We start from the raw sequence: 19,805 nt of genomic DNA on the forward strand, positions 1-19,805 counted from the left end.
CTGGCGTGGGCTGGTCCACCAGGTTACGAAGAGTTGGAAGCAACTGAACGAATAAACAACAACCCATTTCATAGCTGGCGAGCTCCTCCAGTCTGACTACTACTTGATCTTTATATCCACTTGGTCATGCAGGTGGGGTGGGGAGGTCTTTGGAATAAGTAATTTGGTTGTAGTGAGAATTATAGTAGGGAGGAAAATGTGAGCCACAGAAGTACATTTTTCAGCCTAATATTGCAGTTTAATCCCATTTACTTGAATGACTTCTGCAAATGGGCCATGTAACCAGTGGACATGACCTCATAGGCCAATGAAAAGGCTGCATCACTTGCCTAGAGCAGGCTTAAGCAACCTTACAGATACAGCGTTCTATGAATGTCAAACTGATAGTGTCACCTGAGCACACCATTGGTGCTATAGAAGTGTTCCACGTTCATACACTGGTGGAAATTGGTAAGTGTTATACTCAGAAGGTATTGGTGGAATTTCATGAAACCTGGTAGATATGTACAGTCATACCCAGAATAAATGATAGCAAATTGAAATGAATCAGACCACGGTTATTACTGTTCGGTACCGGTTTCAGTAAGAAGTGTGCCCACCATGAGCACCATACAGTCTTGGATCCTTGCAGGCATTGAATGAATAAGTGTTCAGATATCTTGTTGGGGTCGCTCCATGCCTGCATGACTTGTGCAGTCAGCTGTTGTACAGTTTGTGGTGGGCGGCCATGTGACGTAATGCGTCCACCTATGGCGTCCCAGACATGCTCTATTGGGGATAAATCTAGGGAACTGCGTGAGCCACTCCATGGCTGTGACGCTTTGCAAGGTGTGTCTTGTGATGGCTGCAGTATTGGCACGGGCATTATCCTGTGGGAAGATGCCATTTTGGGTGGTGGTCATGAAGGGTATAACAACAGGGTGATACCGCTCTGTCCACATACTGGCAAGCAGTCGTTGCGCCTTCTACAACTATCAATTCTGCTGCCATAACTGATTGCCCCGCACATCCTGTCTCCAGGGGTTGAACCTGTGTGGTGCTCTAAAATCATAGCCCGGTGGGCCCTATCTGCAAAACGCTGACAGATATGATGACAATTATCACTTTGCCCCAGATAGAATCAAGACTGGTCACTAAACGCAACTCTATTTATGTGTTTAGTTGCGTCTTGCAGTACACCAGATTAGTCATTGCTGGCAGTAAAATCAGCTTAAAGGAATACATTGCATGGGCGTCTGAGAATACAACCCAGTTTCAAGTAATCAATTGGCAATTGTTTGTGGAGTGACTTTAAACACAACCACTGCTCGGATCCGTGTTCCCATCGCAAGTCTATCAGCAACTGCCATCCACACATTTGGCCGTCTTCATGTGGCGTTGTCCTGCGTGTACCTGTGCCAGGTCTGCGAGTGCTGGAGCCTTCGTGCATCCATTCTCTACTGACACTGCACTACTGGAGATTTTTCACAAAATGATGCCCCTATTTCGAACATCCCAATTTTACAACTTCTCTCAAAGGCAGATATTTGGGTTTACTCTATGATTTCGTATACTTGGTCACCGACAATCTGTGGACAAAAAAGGACCTTCTTAAATCACATATTTTGTGACATTTAAATTAAAACAATGTATATTTTTGCATAGCAAAGGGGCCCATAATTTGCATACTAGCACACATATTTCTTCCACTTTTTAATTATTCAATACCCTTCACATGGAGAGACGTTGATCCAAGTTTCATACATTTTCTGCAGCTCTGTCTGGGTGTAACATTTTCAGTTTCCACCAGTGTAGTACTATCTGAGTGTTCGTATACACAATACCACCAGAAAGCCCACATTAACCGTGCTAATGTTTCATTAATGGCCTTAGGACCCCCAATAACAGAAGCAACCACAGAAAAATCTAAACAGTGGGACATGGATACCCCACAACAATGACAGACACATTGTCCTGGTAAAAAGAATACTTACTTTCAAGGCTTGAGGGGTTGAAAAATCCTATGACGGCAAGGTCGGGGCAGTATGAACCAGATATCACTCACTGGTGCAAGGTCAGTGGGATCTCTCCATTCTTCTGAAGCCCCACTTGCAGATCTTATTTCTCGTAAGGTTTTCTGTTTTCTGTAAAGGCTTATACATGCAAGTCAAGGCTTGTCCACCAGGGGGAAGCATATACCTGTACGAAAGTCATGGAAGAAAAGAACTGGAAGAAATTTTACAGGGACCACAAATATATATATTTTTTTCGTAAATATGCATCTCTTCGGGGAGCTTATTTAACAGCTATACTGGCAAAGGTAGTCAAAGTTAAAGATTTAGCACAATTTAATAGTCAACTCTTCTGCAGTGGAAAAGAAAGAAAAAACTGGTGCAAGGGTTCCATACACATTAAACTTTAGTCATCGGAATCTGCAGGAAATGGAAGGTCCGGGTGACTCTCTGATGTGTATGGAGGCGACTTACCTCCCTAAACACATGACTATTCGACTGAGCCGAATGTTCATGTGAATGAGGCAGCCTGGAGAAGCATCTGTGGGATGAAGAATAGTTTGTCCGCTGGTTGTTGAATGTATATGGGCAGCTTAAATGTATTCTTTGTGATGCTATCCATAGCTATTTCCCATCTCCCGTTTATTTTCATTAATTTTTAGATGTTTTTCTAATGGAATGAGTCACAGGGATCTCTAGAAGAAAAAAATGTAAAAAAAAATAATGTTATAAAATTATTTAAAAAGCATATTTTTTACAATAAATACATTTTATTAAATATTAGTCCCAAGACACAAAATAATATACACTTATATTAATCATTACATGCGTAATAACCTGTACAATAAATTTGGAACATTATATATGATCATCGGTGTATGCCATTAAATTAAAAAAGAAAGCTGCAGCGGAACTGCTTTTATCTGCAATTTTGACAAAATGTATAAATGACATATATTAAACACTAATGTATATGTATGTACCTAAATACGACATCTATGTATAGTGAAACTAGTCCAGCAACAAACAAATCCTCATACTGCAATGGCAAATTTAGAAATAAAAAAAAGTTCTGATTGCTAAAGTGCAAAGAGGGAAAACCAAGAACGTTTAATGTCCTTAAGGGGTTGAAGAACTCGAAAAAAAACTGCTTACATCAATGAAATTAATAACCACTTACAAAGTCAGGGTTAATAAAACCTGCTAGAGTGGTTATCCAGCATTTAAAGGGTCATTCCGGTGAATTATTTTTTCATTTTTTTATGTACTTATCCCCCTAGTATATATAGGTCAGCTAGTATTACCCTGTTTAGTTATTCCTTCCTACCAGATACATCCTGGAGTTCTGCTCAGGTGGGTCATGTGATCTCATTCTGACCACCTGAGATTTGCTTGGTGTTATATTCTTCTCAAAAAGTCAGCATAATTCCTGTGTGCTGGACCCTACCACACAAGCTCTTTAGAGGGGGGCCCATAACCTTACTGGTGATGATTAGAGGCTCCTGTCACACAGTTATAATGAAGGAGATGATAATTCAGCCTCCTGACTGTATACCTATGGTCTGGAGCTTATTTAGGTGACTATCAAATGCAGATGGTAACAGCGTTGTCCTCTCAGCAGGCAGAGATGCTCCAGGCTCTAGCTGGTCATATGATGCTGTGCTGGTGCTTCATGGGATTGATAGCACAGGATAGTAAAACAGAAGAGAGAAATCTCAGCATCAAGATGGTGCCTGATAAGAATCAAACATGGGGCTGCACTGCATGGAAGTAACTGCAGTATACATAGGAGACGTCCAGGGTGTGGGAGGCATGAGGTGAGGGGGAAGGAAGGAAAAAAATGTGTTTTTACAGAACTAGCTTGTTAAAAATTGATTTTTGTGTGAAAGGTCCCTAAAAAGGAAATTCTCACTGTCCTTTCCCAGCAAAGATTTCAAAGTAAACTGGGGTTTGAAGATGTGTAGTTAGTAGAGATGAGCGAACGTACTCGGATAAGCACTACTCGTCCGAGTAATGTGCTTTATCCGAGTACTTCTCCGCTCGTCCTGAAAGATTCGGGACGCGCTGCGGAGCGGGGAACTGCAGGGGAGAGCGGGGAGGAACGGAGGGGAGATCTTTCTCTCCTTCTCTCCCGCCCGCTCTGCCCCGCTCCCCAATGCGACTCACCTGTCAGCAGCGGAGCGCCCCGAATCTTTCAGGACGAGCGGAGAGATACTCGAATAAAGCACATTACTTGGACGAGTAGTGCTTATCCGAGTACGTTCGCTCATCTCTAGTAGTTAGTTCTCCACGATGTTTGGAACACCCTCCCTGCCAAGTTCCTTCAAAAAAACTGTGTGCAAGTGTGCCTAGAAGAGTTGATGCTGTTTTGAAGGCAGCATTCTTACTTTTCAGCACATTTTCCACACCTGATTATAAGTTGTTCACAGTACTGTATACCTCCAACAAAAGAGGCAGATGACAGCCAAGCCAAAATCTGATCATACTGTGCTTGTGCCTGCAACTCTGTAACTGTGTAACATGTAACTAGGAAGTACTAACAACTTATAAATAATGAGGGAATTTCCCTCATGGTTGCTTAAGCACAAGAGAACAATGACAATTGTTATAAAGGACCAATTTCAAAACAGAATTTAAAGCAGAAGTGTACCTGATATTACAGACTTAAGAATACTAAACCATGTATACTAACTAGTATTGAGCTTAGATGCTATAAGGTAATTTCAAGCCCATTCCCAGTCATTGTTATAAGGCTTGTATAAAGAGTCTAACATTGACTTGCAGGAATGCTGCCTTCCAATAGGTGGCACTGCAGAGGTATTGTTCTATCTTCTCTATTTGCATATTACCCAGAGGAATCATGGGTGGCCTTATAAGTCTCCTCACAAACCTTTTAAGTGCTCTCCTTATGGAGAAACGATACCATTCGCGACTCACATCTATAGAACTCTCACTAGTCAAGCCAGAAACCTACTGCACACTGATGAGGGGCAAAAACCTTGAAGCAGCTGTCTGTGTATGGTATTCTGGCTTGGCTTACAATTCCCAGTCATTGTTATAAGGCTTGTCTAAAAAGTCTGATATTGACTTGTAAGAATGCTGCCTTCCAATAGGTGGCACTGCAGAGGTATTGTTCCATTTTACCTATTTGCATATTTCCCATAAGAACATGGATGGCCTCATAAGTCTCCTCACACACCTTTTAGGTGTTCTCTCCAAGGAGAAACGATACCCTTCCTGACCCAGATATCACACTATTAAGGCGCCTTTACATGGTAGGACTGCTGGGCACTGCTCTTCCTGTGATTACTGTTCCTGTGCTTTTACACAGGAGCAATATTTGGTCAGAGAATGGAGGTGCAGAGGGCTGGAGATTTCTGTTTGCACAAAGTGAGAAGTCACTCAGTAGTCGTTCCATCACATTTCTTGCTCAATGCCCTGTTGGGGGCCATGTGTACATGGACTGACAGTTGCCCAGAATTGCTCATTTGAGCGATTATTTGGACAACTATTGACCTATGTAAAGGTACTTTTAGTCTCCCTCTTTAAATATCAGCCAACTCATTCAGATTGCTGGCACTGTGGTAAGCATTCACATGTTCCTGGCCTATTGTATCTGTTGCTTAAGTGAAATCTAGAATAACTTGACTAACTTTTAAACCATTGCAAGGTCGAGCGGATTTGAAGACGTTGGATTAAATGCGTCCATCTGCAACTACTTCTCTCTTCAATGACTAGTTTTGAGTGATAAATTACCTATGCTCCAATACGGTTTAACCCTTCAGAGACCCAACTCCCATTCATCTTGTCAAGCCTTCTGTTATTACTCAGTTGTAATCATTGATTCTACAATAGTGACAATTGCCTCTTATAAGACCTTGACCAAGGCGGGGTTATAGCATGAGCAAAAGGGGCAATTGCTCCGGTATACCCACTCTGTCCTTACCACGTGCTTCCCATTGTAAACTTCCTCTCCGGCTAGTTGTCTCGACCTTATGTTGTGCCATTGGCAGTGTTATTGTTTTTACACTGTTATTTGTGGGCAATGTATGGGGGTATTATTTATTGTTTGACTCGAAAGCCTGAGGTGAATCTTGATTTCTTCCCGATCCTGACAAAGGATTCAAGTAGTTCTTAGCCTGTTGCCATGTTCCTGTGATATTGTGAGCATGGCATATTTGGTATCTGGAGTTGGAGAGCCACATACTGGGTCCCGAGATGCATATGTTGCAGGGCACTAAATGGAAATTGTGAAGTCATTTCTATATGTGGATTTCCTGAATAGATCTTCTGCTGCCCACTCATTTTATCCTATGGAAATGTATTCCAGTGCTAACTCCGAGTTACTTCCTTTCAAGTACCAGATTTTATAGTTAATGAGTATGACACATGGGTCTTATTGTGAGCTCTCATATCACGGAAAATATTAATAATGACCTGGTCATTGTAGTTCCAGGTGACAGTGAAAGCTCCCATGTGATAGATTTGCTAGCCCTTAGACATAAAAAGTCACTCCAAGCTTTTGTTTCTACTGTAATTACTAGCTGAAATCCAAGAATAATAAGATGCATTTTGTTTTTTGCATTAATAGGATGTTTTCGATTTCATGGCGTTACATAAGTTTGTTGTAGCTGTAACTCTTAATAATCATGATAAAATTCACAGCATCTTTGTGATAGATAGATTCTTAACCTCTTAGTGACGAAGCCTGTTTGCGCCTTAATCACGAAGTCAAATTTTGGAAATCTGACATATTTCACTTTAACATAGAATAACTCCGTAAAAGTTTTGCATATCCAAGTGATTCTGACATTGTTTTTTCGCCACATGTTGTACTTCATTTAGGTGGTAAAAATAGACCTATAGAATTTGTGTATATTTATTAAAAGCGCCAAAATCGGGAACATTTTGAAACAATTGTCATTTTTTCACATTTTCAACTGCAATATCTCAAATATGTGCAAACATACAAAGTTTTGATAAGATATATGTTTCCATCTGTTTATTTTATTCTGGAAGCACATTGGAAAAACTGTAGTTTTTTTAAACTAATTAGTAGATGTGCAAATTGAACATTGATTATTAACATTTTGAGGAGCATTTTGTTTTCCTACACCAAACCACGATTGCAAAGGTTCATAAGTGTAAAAATGATAGATACCGTCACAATGACCCCATTTAAAACAATGCATATCTTAATGTATTCGCTGAGGGGTATCATGAACCTTTTTTCAGGGGTTAATGCAATTTAGAAGAGAAAAAATAAAATGTCATACTTTTGCAAATATGTCTTTTTGAAGACAGGATTTTTTTCTATAATGCACATGAAAATTAGAATTTACACCCCAAAATGAATACTCCTGTTTGTCCCGTGTTCAGAAACATGCCCATTGTGGCCCTAATATTATGTCCGTATGCACAACGGGGCCCAAACCGAAAGGAGCAGCCGGAGGCTTTCAGAACATACATTTTGCTTGGAGGTGTTTTAGGCCCCATTGCCCACTTGTAGAGCATTTGAGCGGCCAAAACAATAGAGAACGCCCACAAATGACCCCATTTAGAAAACTAGACCCCTTAACCAATTCATCTAGGGGTGTACTGCATATTTAGACCCCACAGTTTTTGATTAAATATAAGCAAAGCAGAAGGAAAGAATAATGATTTTTGTTTTTTTGGCAATTGTGTCATTTTAAAAAGTTTTTTTTTGTACAGCAAACATATGAATGAAGACTTTCACCCTAAAATGAATACCCCTGTTTCTCTTGTGTTCAAAAACATACCCACTGTGGCCCTAATCTTATGTCTGGATGCACAACAGGGCCCAAAATGAAAGGAATAGTAGTAGTAGAAATTTAGCTTGAAGGCTCTTTAGGCCCCACAACACACTTGTACAGCTCTTGAGCGGCCAAAGCCAAAAAGAACCCCCACAAATGACCCCATTTTGAAAACTAGACCCCTTAACGAATGTATCTAGGATTTGCACCCCAAAATGAATACCCCTGTTTGAACTGTGTTCAGAAACATATCCATTGTGGCCCTAATCTTAGGTCCGTATGCACAACAGGGCCCAAACTGAAAGGAGCATTAAACTTAAACTGTTTTTTAACTTTTACGTAATCACCATTATCCATTGGATAACGGCTATCATGTGACTGGGGACTGCTCACTACTGCGGCCTTGGTCACTGCTCCAGGCTCTTGGCTACCTTTAGTAGTCAGGAGCAAGGAGATTTTAAATTTCCTGGGCTTTCACCCAGCTTCTGCTCTTGCGTCCGCTATTTTGCCAATGGGTGCATGCGCCAAAGCTGGGGAAAGGTCCATGGATAAAGATCCCATTGGGGGACATCACCGGAGGTCCTAGGTAAGTAATTTTACCTCCCCTCATGGATCGGATCCCTGACGGGAAGTGAAAGTTTAGCTTTTTTTTTTACTTTTACGTGATCCCCATAAAAGTAAACAACTGACATTTTCCATCTGGCATGCATGCGCAGAAGACGCCGTCAGGTCCTATATTCACGTTTTTGACTGAGGGTCATTCCCAGCACTGATCAGCTGTTGTCTCTCATAAATGCACACAAGCTCAGTTTTCAGAGGCTGTGTAGCATAACCACACCCACACAATACTACACAGCAATATCTCATTTTTTCTCTGAGTAGCTGCTGGTACTGTTCCCCCTCACTGCTTATAAGAACAGAAAATTTACCTAGACTGAATTACAGCCCTCTGTAATAGAAGCTTTCCCTGCTCTCTGTCTTCCTGATCTATTTCACAATCCCCTGGCACTGTCATACAGCCCATCTGTAATAGCTCTGTGAAAAAGCAACAAGTGCACAATCACAATTGGGGAGCAGGCTTAGAGAGTATGCCAAACTTTCGGTCCTCCAGTCTGCAGTGCCTTGGAAAACAATACAAGTATATAAATTAAGCAATCAGAAATCTTTTATGAAAACTAATTACAATAAGTTTTCGTTTCCAAAAACACAATTAAAAAAAGAGTGCAAAGGTTACATAGCATTCAACTTCAAGAAGGGATAGAACTGCATAGTCTAATAGATGTGTGACTATTTGTGGATTTACCTATGTTTGGATTGTAGTCCTTTAGCTTAAGGGCTCATTCAGATGAGTGTGTTTATGTGCGTACATAGGTGTACACAAAAACGCACCTCCACGTATGTGCCAAAACATGCGTGAATTAAGGTCCGTGCCCATTGCCTTCAATGTGGCCGCCGCTGCAGTGATTTTTGGGGAATGGCTTTAAATATAAGCCCTTCCCTGAAAATCATCCCTAGCATGTGTAAAAAATAAAAAATATATATACACTCACCTCTGCGCTGCTGTCGGGGCTTGAAACGTCTAGCTACTTGGTCTTCCTGCACTGCTCTGAAGCTCTTTCAGCAGCCGGGGGTGTAAAATCCCACCTGCTGAAAGAGCTGTATCTAATGGGCTGAGCACTCAGCCAATCACAGGCAGTGCTCAGCTATTCATTGAATGACAGCCAAGCGCTGCCTGTGATTGGTCACAGCGCTCAGCCAATCACAGGCAGCGCTCAACCATTCATTGAATTCACTGCAGTGGTTGCCTGGATCCCATTGCTGTCAAAGGGGCCACCGGCAGCAGTGGCGGCCCCATTAAAAGCAATGGGAGAACATTGCAATCCTCTGCCACAGCTGTCACACCTGTGGTAGGGAATTCTTTATTCCCCGCTGGGAGTGCCATCATTACTGAACACTGTGACAGTGCTGTTACAGTGTTCAGTGATAAGGGGACTCCCCGAGGGGAATATTTACACAAACCACAGACCTATGCGGTACATACATGTCCTATCTTTTACAGGTGCGCGCATTTGCACGCCTGTAAAACATGAACATGTGAACACATTATAGGAGAACAATGGTTCTAATAGACATGCTGTTTTGTGCGCACCTATGTACGCATATAAACACGCTAATCTGAATGAGCCCTAAGGCAGGGCTGAATTATAAGGAGGGTAAAGAGGGCTAAATGCCCAGGGTTCTCCACTACTTATATAACAACTTTAAATATGTGATTGAAGAGGTGATTATGTAGTTTTAACTATTATTTATTAATAAAGTTTCTCCTTGCATACAGCTTCTATGCCCCATTAATCTGCACTGCTCGCTAGAGGGTATGCAGTGGTCTAGCATGGGGAGAGAGGAGATAACACACAACTCATAGAAACTAAGTCAAGAGTCATCACCAGGAGAGTTGTCGGAATGCACCATGACAGAGGATGATATGGGAGGGGAGTCAAGATCAGAACCAGGGTTCAGAATCGAGAGTGGAACAACCACCTAGTATCAGGTGAACAATACAAAGGACAAGGCAGAGCCGTCATGTAGGAAGAAGTCCGAGGTCAGGGTCAGAATCAGGAGTCAAGAACAGAGCTGAAGCACATATGAAACAAAGCCAGACAAAGGATGGTACCTTAACTGCAGGCGAGCTGGATAGTTTAGAGTCCGCTTTAAATATGGCCATGTCATCCAGAAGCATTGGTTGTGCACCATAGATTGTAGAGAGCCAGATCAAGCAGGACTGAAGTAGAGGGAAGAGAATGTTGTAGAAGTATAGAGCAAAGTGTCCATTTCTTTTTGCAACTGGATTTGGTTGGCAACTAGAAGCACAGCTCCTGATGGAACAAAGTGAGGTAAGTGATGCATTCATATGTACTGTATTGTAGCTCACTGCATGTTGGGGCTGCAGGCTAGACTCTACTGCTTGATGATACAGTAAGGTTATTTCCAGCCCCAGTGATATCTCACTGGAACAATCTATTAATGCAATGGCATGTGCTTAATGTGATCGTCCTAGATGCCACTTTAGGCACGGTTGAGAGGCTTAAGCTGCATTTAGGCAGAAAGATGATCTTTCCAAAAATCGTTCAAACGAATTAAACTGCATGATAACGCTGTGTAACAAATTTTTTTAAAATTTTCATAAATGAAAGTATTTGATATGTTTCTGTAAAAGTAACACATGCTGCTTACACTGGTAAAACTGAATAATAGCAGCACATCTGATTTTCAAGTTATTTAACCCCTTAGTGACCAAGCTTTTTTCGTTTTAAAAAAATTGTCTATAGTCAATTCCTGACCTTTTAATCCGTTAGTGACCAAGCTTCCCCCCCCCCCATTTTAGTTCCCCCCCCCTCTTTTAAAAAACCTTCAAGTCCTTTATTTATCCATCAATGTAGCTGTATGAGGGTTTATTGTTTGTTGGACGAGCTGTATTTTTCAATGGTACGTTTTACTGTACCATATAATGTACTAAAAAACTTTTAAAAGGTTTTAAGTGGAGTAAAATGAAAAAAAAATGAAATTCCGCCCTCTTTAACCATTAGCATTTTTATTGGAGAATTGTCAAACTTATACATCTCAATGCTCAAGTATATGATCTTCATAGAAATTACAAAGCATCATTCATAAATAGACATTCTTGATGCTGGTATGTTAATAGCTCTCAATTCTATCATAGATCGCTGCATAGTCTCCAAAGAAATTTGTTCTCATACGTATACATAACATCAGTTTCAGCATATAACACAAACAACAACAACGGGGCATCTTATTTCTTTTTCTATGACTTTCACTTTTTTCCCTACACATCTAAATACTTCTGGTATGAATTGGTACGTATGGCTAACCATTTCTCATAAAGGCAATGTTCCGCCATATGATTTTTAACTCCTCTATTGTCGGAGGCAAGGGGGGGTCCATCTCCTTGCTATGAGTATCTTTGCCATTATGAGAGCATGTCCTATCAGATATCTAGTAGGCTTAGGAAAACTATCTAGGTTTAGTAGCAGTAGAGCCATTTTCGGAGACTTTGGGACATTCACTTTCTGCACTTCTTTCAAAAGTGCAAATATTCCATCCCAGAATCCCATCACTTTAGGGCAAGACCAGAATAGATGTGATAACGTGCCTTTTTGGCCATATTCCCTCCAGCACATGCCACTCCCTTTTTAAGCGATCTGCCATCAAGTGAGGAGTAAAATACCACCTCATGTGTACCTTAAGATGGGATTCTAGGATGGCTGCCCCCTTTGTGGATTGTAGTGCCCCCTTGTAGCCCCCAACCACTCTTCCATGGAAAATTCCTCTCCCAATTATTTTTCCCAGTTGAGCATATGGGTTTTCTTTCCTGGTATATGTTTATCAGTTAGCATGTCATAGAAGCTTCTTGTTTCTGATTTGGTCAATTTTGGTTGCGTGTCGAGCCTAGTTATGATCTCTGAAGGTAATATTTAATTGGTAATCGGATAGTTTTTTAGGGAAGATTAAATTCTAATACACTTAAGCCTATCATTGTCAGGTGCCCGAAAGCATGACTGTAGCATATCAAAGGTTTTTATCCCTTCTGACACCATAAGATCCTCTACTTTTTTTTATTCCTAATCGTTTCCACTTTGATATTGCTAAACTGGGGATTAGATGGCTCAAAGTTTCAATAGGTATCGATGGTTTCCGTGACTTACTATATGGACTTAACTACTGGGTCAGAGACTTCCAGGCCTCGACCATGGCCCTCATAGAAGGAGATATTCCCTGGGTCTCCATCTTCACCCCAGAGAAATTATTTTTTATTATTAGGGCCGTTGCATATAATAGGGAATAAAGTGTGGCTCCTAGCAGAGTACTCTCCTAAATTGCCTTCCTTGCTAAGCCAAAATTTTATCTGATTAAGTATGATTGATTTGTAGTATGCTTCTATACTGGGGACATCCGCGCCTCCATTTTTTCTGTGCAGGGCAAGAATTGATAAAGATATTCTGGGCTTTTTACCTCCCCAAAATGAAACTAGATAATTGTTTCTGCAATTTAATCAGAGTGGGTTGGGATATCGGCACAGGGAGGGCTCTGAAAAAATATAGTGTTTTCCTAGCCAGGACATGCATATCTTAGAGAGGTGGTCTAATTCCATTTGCAGGGAGGTCAGGAGTGGTGGGAAGTTTTCTTTTTCTATATTAGTTATTGGATACGTTATGGTTACCCCCAAATATGGTATTCCTTTTTCCTGCCAACAGAAAGGGAACTCTGTGTTTATAGTATGCTGAAAGTCTTTGGAGATATTTAAACCCAAAATTTGGGATTTCCCCACATGAAGTTTATAAAATGATATTGTATTAAATTGGTCTAAGACTGTCATGGCTTTCCTCAGTGATTCAAGGGAGTTAGTTAAGGTCAGAAATACATAATAGCCCTATCTTGTGTTGACACGACCCCATCGAGACTCCCCTTATCTCCATGTTCGATCTTATGGCCTCTGCTAATGGTTTAATAATAAGAACAAACATCTTTCGGTGCATCTTGTTTCTACGGCCCACAAACTGCAGCAAAAATGACATGACAACTTTATTCTATGTGTCGGTACAATTACTACGATACCAAACTTATGTAGGTTTTTTTTTTTTGCTCTATTACTTTTATTTTTTTCAAAGACATCTGATTTTTTTAATGATATTCTACCGCCATCTTCTGCGTGTAATAACTTTTTAATTTTTCCATCTACATAGTTATGCATGGTCTCACTTCTTGCGGGACGTACTGTAGTTTGAGTTAGTAGTACCATTTTGGATATACAACTTTTTGTTCGCTTTTTATAGCATTTTTTCTTCGAGACAGAATGACCAAAAAAGCGCATTTCTGGCATTCTTAATTTTTTTTTTTGAACAACATTCACCGTGCAGGGTAAACAATGCATTATTTTTATAGATCAGACTTTTATGGATGCAGCGATACCAAGTATATACTTTGGTTTTAGAATTTTGATTCTTTTGTTTAGTCTAACCAACGATCAGTAAAAACACAGTTCATTAATTACAACTTCCTGGTGGATGATCCGCAGTGTTTACGCCACGTGGAAACATACCCTATATGTTACATAAACCTACCCTTATAGTGTTCAGTCAGCATGCGGTGGGTAACAGTGATTGTGAAATAGTTGCGCAATCACTTTTGTTATTCTTTTTATTCAGCAAGGTTAATGGTGAGCCGACTGGATTAATTGTATAGGCATGTTTCCAAAAAATACAATACAACGGCAATTGGATTACATTATACCCCGTAACTGGAAAACCTTACGTGGCAGAAAAAAACGAATATCTTATTTGAATTAAAAAACATTGTCGGATCGTTGGCTTCTCATTGCGTTTAAACATCATTCAGTGTTTCACATAGGACTGTTAAACACTGAACGAGAAATTTAAGATTCCCAATGATGATTTTGCCAGTCTAAACACGCTGCATGAGCGCGAACGAGTTGCTGATGACATCACCAGCTCGTTTACTTGGGTAAGCAAGAATCATGAGGTTCTCGTTCTGTATAAAAGGGCCATTATTTCTGTTACTGAAAATCTGACACAACGTTTGCTGTTGACTTGAATGGACCATTACTTAGAACTAGAGATGAGCGAACGTGTTCTTAACGAACACTTACGCACCCGGACACCGGCTTTACCGAGGACTTCAGTGTCCGCGCGTAAAGATTCGGGGGGCGCCGGGGGGCGGGGAGAGGCGCGGCGGCGCGGGCGGCAGCAGCGGGGAACAGGGGGGAGCCCTCTCTCTCTCCCTCTCCCCCCCACTCCCCGCCGCACCCCCCCGCGCTGCCACGGCGACCCCCGAACTTTTTTCGCCCGAGCACGGAATTGCTCGCAAAGTTCGGTGTTCGGGCGAAAAGGGGCGGAGCCGAACACGTTCGCTCATCTCTACTTAGAACGCTACATAAGATTTATGTGATGGAAATCTCAGTGTAGTACCAAAGTGGTTCTATAGAGTCCTTGTATTCTGGAAACCAGAAATGGTCAAAGAGCACAGATTCACCAATGAACACTGGAATGTCATTTTGACTGGGTTTCTTCCTTTAATCTGATATTTACTATGTAGGCTTAACTTCTTTTGTTGTAACATTTGTGCTTTTAATCTACAAGTCTAAACTCTGTCCTCACCTCCATTAACAGGAAGATTCATGCAATCAGTTTACTGGAAGCTTATCACATTTCTGCAATAAAGAAGGAGCAGAATAGCTCTTGTGGCCTTGCCTTCAACTTGTCCGATAGCAGACTGGACACTTGCATTAGGTCTCAGCACTGGGGACACTATTCAACTTCCATCTGTGTAAACTGCTTCCAAATTACAAATTAAGATACAGCCTAAAACTGGTATTGTTCGACTAACATCTATTACTACTGATTTCATAAACAGGCATACTTGGCTGGGGCCAAAAGGGATAGAAAAACAAGCCTCTACTATTATACAGGCCTCAGACGGAGGATTATATTCTGACATGTTTTGAAATCCAACATGCTCGATTCTTCTTTCCCCCCAACATCTGCCAACATCTGTCATGAGGCCCCATACATATTAGATCCCAAGGTTGCTATGACTTCCATGCTATTTGTGTAGCCAGTTTAAGTGATATACTTTCTGTACTTGCTCAATATATCCTGTATATAGAAATCTGACTAGTTTGTCACTAGTAGGTATCAATTGTGCAATAAAAATTTGCTGTTTTGGGTTTTAAAGATTGCTAAACTACAAGAAATAGGAGTATCACTTTAACAAAACCTAATTCTATGTAAAATTTTTATATGAGGACACTTGAGGGTCTTTTGCATGGTGTATTGATTGACCAAACAAACAGCGATTAGCCAATAGAAGTGTAACCGGGCAATGTCCTGCCGACCAGGGGCGTAACTGTAGAGGGTGCAGGGGATGCAGTTGCACCCGGGCCCAGGGGCCTTAGGGGGCCCATAAGGCCTCTCTTCTCCATATAAGGATCCCAGTACTATGAATAAAGCATTATAGTTGGGGGCCCTGTTACAGGTTTTGCATTGGGGCCCAGAAGTTATGCCTGTGTGCAGCATGGCTTAGGTATGGGTACGGGTACAGATAGAGGGGGGGGGGGGGGGGCCCAGCTCACCTTTAAATTCAGGGCCCCTGAGCCTTTAGTTATGCCCCTGCTGCCGACCCTATGCAGTCATTGCATTAACAATCACTCGTCCCCAAGACAATTGCGCCATTTAAGGGCTCTTTTTAAACTGAATGATTATCAATCAAATTCTCGCTGAATCATGGGAATCTGGACGATATTAGTTGAGTGTAAATACCGACACAATCTGAATGATGAGTGATTCATTCTTCGTTTGGATCATGTAGGCATAAAAATAAAATGATGATCTGCCCCTCTAAACAGGCAGTCATTCATCTACGAACAACTGCCTGTTTACTGTGATTGGAGGCAGGCGGGCCAAAACGATCTCCGGTCCGCTCCACCTCCATTCACTGAGTGATGATTACTCCTGTGTAAAAGCATAAGAACAATCATCACTGGGACAACCTGTCAGGTAATCGTGAGCCCAACAGTTGCCCTGTGTAAAAGGGCCCAAAATGTACCAAATGAGCATTGATCGAAATTGTCAACTTGTACTTGAAATCGGGTGAGAAATCTACCCATGTAGAACAACCCTTAACCATTTTTGAGAAGAGACTGTTAAACGCTTACACAAGACTTACTAGATAAACGTTTAAGTGTTATTTGGGAAGGGGCAGAGTGCACTGAGAAGAGAGGGAGATAATATCCTACTCTTGCTAGATAGAGAGCTATTTATCAGGGTCTGAGTACAATAGTGTGAAAAAATATGCATAGGAAACTGATAAGCCCCTTCACAGCCTGAGGGTTCTTAGCTACTTGAGATAAAAAGGATCAAATTACTACCTGTACCTGTACTCACATGATTTGTCCACTATTTTTCTGAAAAAAAATCCTGTAAGTGCTTTTATAGTTCTATCCTGAATGGATCGTTCTCATGACACATACTCATGTAACCTTCTTTATTCAAGTGGCTATGTAGTTGCACGGGGCAGAAGAGTCGGGACCCCGCAGCAGAGATGAAATTAATCTCCTCATTATGAAGCAGGATGCATATATATATATATATATATATATATATATATATATATATATGTATATATATATATATATATATACAGTGGGGGAAAAAAGTATTTAGTCAGATACCATTTGTACAAGTTCTCCCACTTAAAAAGATAAGAGGCCTGTAATTGACATCATAGGTAGACTTTAACTGTGAGAGACAACATGAGAAAACAAATCCAGAAATCATATTGTCTGATTTTTAACGAATTTATTTGCAAATTATGGTGGAAAATGAGTATTTGGTCAACAACAAAAGTTCATCTCAATACTTTGTTATATATCCTTTATTGGCAATGACAGAGGTCAAACGTTTTCTGTAAGTACTCACAAGTTTGGCACGCACTGTTGCCGGTATGTTGGCCCATTCCTCCATGCAGATCTCCTCAAGAGCAGTGATGTTTTGGGGCTGTCGCTGGGCAACATGGACTTTCAACTCCCTCCAAAGGTTTTCTATAGGGTTGAGATCTGGAGACTGGTTAGGCCACTCCAGGACCTTGAAATGCTTCTTACAAAGCCACTTCTTCGTTGCCCTCGCGGTGTGCTTGGGATCATTGTCATGCTGAAAGACCCAGCCACATTTCATCTTCAGTGCCCTTGCTGATGGAAGGAGGTTTGCGCTCAAAATCTCACATATATGGCCCCATTCATTCTTTCATGTATACGGATCAGTCATTCTGGTCCCTTTGCAGAGAAACAGCCCAAATGCATGATACTGCCACCCCCATGCTTCACAGTAGGTATGATGTTCTTTGAATGCAACTCAGCATTCTTTCTCCTCCAAACACGACGAGTTGTGCTTCTGCCAAACACTTCTACTTTGGTTTCATCTGACCATATTACATTCTCCCAATACTCTTCTGGATCATCCAAATGCTCTCTAGCAAACTTTAGTCGGCCCCGGCCATATACTGGCTTAAGCAGGGGAACACGACTGGCACAGCAGGATCTGAGTCCCTGGCGGCGTAGTGTGTTACTGATGGTAGCCTTTGTTACATTGGTCCCAGCTCTCTGTAGGTCATTCACTAGGTTCCCCCGTGTGTTTCTGGGATTTTTGCTCACCGTTCTTGTGATCATTTTGACCCCACGGGGTGAGATCTTGTGTGGAGCCCCAGATCGAGGGAGATTTTCAGTGGCCTTGTATCTCTTCCATTTTCTAATTATTACTCCCACAGTTGATTTCTTACACCAAACTGCTTGCCTATTGCAGATTCAGTCTTCCCAGTCTGGTGCAGGGCTACAATTTTGTTTCTGGTGTCCTTCGACAGCTCTTTGGTCTTCACCATAGTGGAGTTTGGAGTGTGACTGCTTGAGGTTGTGGACAGGTGTCTATTATACTGATACAAAGTTCAAACAGGTGCCATTACTACAGGTAATGAGTGGAGGACAGAGGAGCCTCTTAAAGAAGAAGTTACAGGTCTGTGAGACCCAGAAATCTTGCTTGTTTGTAGGTGACCAAATACTTATTTTCCACCATAATTTGCAAATAAATTTGTTAAAAATCAGACAATGTGATTTTCTGGATGTGTTTTCTCATGTTGTCTCTCATAGTTGAGGTCTACCTATGATGTCAATTACATGCCTCTCTCATCTTTTTAAGTGGGAGAACTTGTACAATTGGTATCTGACTAAATACTTTTTTCCCCACTGTATATCTATCTATCTATCTATCTATCTATACATATATACACATGAGGGGGGTACCCAAAAGAAGCCGTAGTCCTCTTTTTCTGGACGGGGTGTTACTAGTACAGGCTTAACGAAAAAAGTTTGGTACTGTGTTAGCCAGTAGAGCAAAATGTGATTGTTATCAGTAAGAGAAACCAAGTAATCTTGTAGATATGATACCTTTTAATGGCTAACAAAAATACATAATGTTATAGCAAGCTTTTAAACCTACTCAGGGTTCTTCCTCTTCCTCAGGCTTAAATGGAATAGATCAGAAGAGGCATATATATATATATATATATATATATATATATATATATATACACACACACACACATACATATTATGGCAAGGCACAGACATCGTGTGATTAATTTGCACTTAAAACAATACCAGAACCGAATGAGCAGAGGAATAAATACTTAATTGGTCGACTGATAGGAATACGATAGTTTTATGGTCTCTAAACTAGTGCTAGGGGGTCACCAGGCCACCAGTGTTATCTCTGCTCCAGATTTATCATATTCTCCACTGATGCAAGAAGCCCCCTCCAAGGTTCATTTCAGCCTTGATAGTGTCAAAGGCTGTTATAAATTTGTACTCCCAAATTCTTCTGTAACGCTGGGATTTAAAATAGCCTTTTAATATAATAACTTTTATATTTGCTATGTTGTGTCCATGACTAGAAAAAAGTTCCGCCACAGGTAATTCTGTCCTTCTCTCTTTAATTGTGTGGTGATGCGATCTCAGTTTTTATTCTATTTCTCCAATATAAAGACCCCCAACAGTATCAGATATACGACATTGGACGTGGAACATGTGACTGTCCCAGGGCTCTTATAGTCCTGTTGTGTGTTGGAGATTTGTATCCTGTCCGTGGTCAGTACATGTGTGCACGTCTTACAGCTCCTTACATTACGGGGATATGTTCCTTTTTGTGTGTCAGAGGGCAATGCACTCCTGATTATAAAGTTCCTCAAACAGGCTTCTGTTGCTAGGTAAATGTCTGTGGAACCCTTCTGAGGCGGTATGCCAGCCGGCGTTGTTGGGGAACGTTGAGTTCGGCTCATGATTTAAAAAAAAAAAAAAAAAAAGTTGTTCAGTTTTTCCCCAATTTTGTGATGACTGATTCAAACAAGATGCAGCTGTGAAATTTTGTTTCCCTTTAGCAAGAGTTATGATACGGTTGTTATG

The sequence above is a fragment of the Eleutherodactylus coqui genome, chromosome 2 (genome assembly GCF_035609145.1).
Source record: "Eleutherodactylus coqui strain aEleCoq1 chromosome 2, aEleCoq1.hap1, whole genome shotgun sequence".
NCBI lineage: Eukaryota > Metazoa > Chordata > Amphibia > Anura > Eleutherodactylidae > Eleutherodactylus > Eleutherodactylus coqui.